The sequence below is a fragment of the Apaloderma vittatum genome, unplaced genomic scaffold (genome assembly GCF_000703405.1).
Source record: "Apaloderma vittatum isolate BGI_N311 unplaced genomic scaffold, ASM70340v1 scaffold32452, whole genome shotgun sequence".
In the NCBI taxonomy this organism is placed as follows: domain Eukaryota; kingdom Metazoa; phylum Chordata; class Aves; order Trogoniformes; family Trogonidae; genus Apaloderma; species Apaloderma vittatum.
Genome location: NW_009704666.1, coordinates 1 through 1701, shown reverse-complemented (window position 1 = coordinate 1701; position 1701 = coordinate 1).

Sequence of the window (1701 nt, the reverse complement as noted above, 5' to 3'; positions counted from 1 at the left end):
CGCCCCCGGGCCCGCCTGCCCTCTCTGCCACACGCGGGTTTTTGTACTAATGACGATGTTCCCATTTAGGGCTCGTTCTCCCGATTTGGGTTTTACAAGGGCAGCTCCGCCGGAGCGACCCCACACGTAGGAATGGTTTTTCCAGACAACACGAAGATGGAGATAGTCTCTGCTCCTTCCCCTGCACGGACTGGGTTGGCTCCAGAGCCTACGCAAGCTGCTAAAATCCTAAGAAAGTCTGCCTGAAGCACAACCCTCACGAGGGGCAAAGAGCCCAGGAGAGCTCCTCACTACGCCCTGGTAGCACCAAGCGCCGAGGCCGATACGCGCCTCCAGCATCATTTTCCAAGTTCCCACCAACTAAGCCTGCAAATCAGGACCCAGTTCTGCTAGACCAGGCTCTGCCAGAGCAGCTTCTGGTGATCCAGCAACAACAGGAGTGCCCAGACAATGCAGAAATACTGGAAGAGACGTGGCCTGGCTGGTCCTGGCATGTGTGCCCCACGTGCCTTTGCTTCCCTAGGCTGGGGGGGTCTGAAATCCATGCAGAGATGGCCAGACCCATCTTCTGGCCACCCTAAAATCAGACTTGTGGGCTCAGCCCCTTCTGCTCCAGCTGCAAGCCTTCTGCTAAGAGCAGCCTCGCATCCTACAAAACCCCCAACAGAGCATCCCACCATTCTCCCCTGCAAAGGGCAAGGAATTGTCCCAAATTCAGCTGCTCTTATTCTTCCAGTGACAATAAACATGTTGGCTGGCAGAGAAGCAGAGAGGAACGAAACAAAACAAAAAAACTTCTAAAAGCTGGATTAAAAAGAAGAAGCAAACAGTTTAACCAATTCATGGCAAATGGAAGGGTTCCTTTCTAAAATCCTTGACGAGCGGTCGTTTGGGGTGGGGCAGCAGGAAAAACTTACACCTCGTGCTAAAGCGAGCGGCAGAGCTGAGGCCCCGGGAAGGACACGTGTCGCTCTGCTCAGCACCAACGGCCCGAGCAGCCCTGCCCAGGCTCCAGAGGCCGCCCAGACTGTCGTACAAAGCAAAAGCTGCGTTATCCAGCCAACAGCCAGCCACGGCAAAAATAATAAAAAAAAAGCATGCTGGGAAAGGGAAAAGCACGCTGCTGTTGAAGACGGTGAAGAGAAGCCATCTCAAAGCCTCCCCTCGTGCCGACGTCGAGCATTCAGAGCCGCGGAGTTACCTCCTCACACAAAATGGCACGCACCGCGCTCGGGGAGGATTTGTCACGGCTCTGTCGCATCAGCAGCTGCAGAGCGAGGTCTGCGAGGCAGCGCTCCCACCCCCGGGGCAGGCAAACACGAGCACACGGGGCCTCAGACTGCCCCGGCCAGCAGATGTGCAGCTCTGTCACCTCACATCTGTATAAGAGCCACCTGGCCTGCAGCAGTCGGAGGAACAGAGCGCTTTCACGCCTCCACCCGTGCAGCAAGGAGGATTTTATAAAAGCCTCAGGACACGGCCACGGAGAGCAATGGAGCAGCACGGAGAGGCTCAGGCGGGTGCTGAGTCGTGTCGCTCTTGGGGCGGCACAAATCGATGAGCTCCCGCCACTCCCTCGCCCAAACTCTCCTCGGCTGGGCTTGTAAAATTTAACACGAGACCCTCGTTCCCAAGCACTCGGAGCACAGAGTTCACTTTGCTGCTCGTGAAACAGCTTCTCCGGGAGTGAAGGTGGCTGTA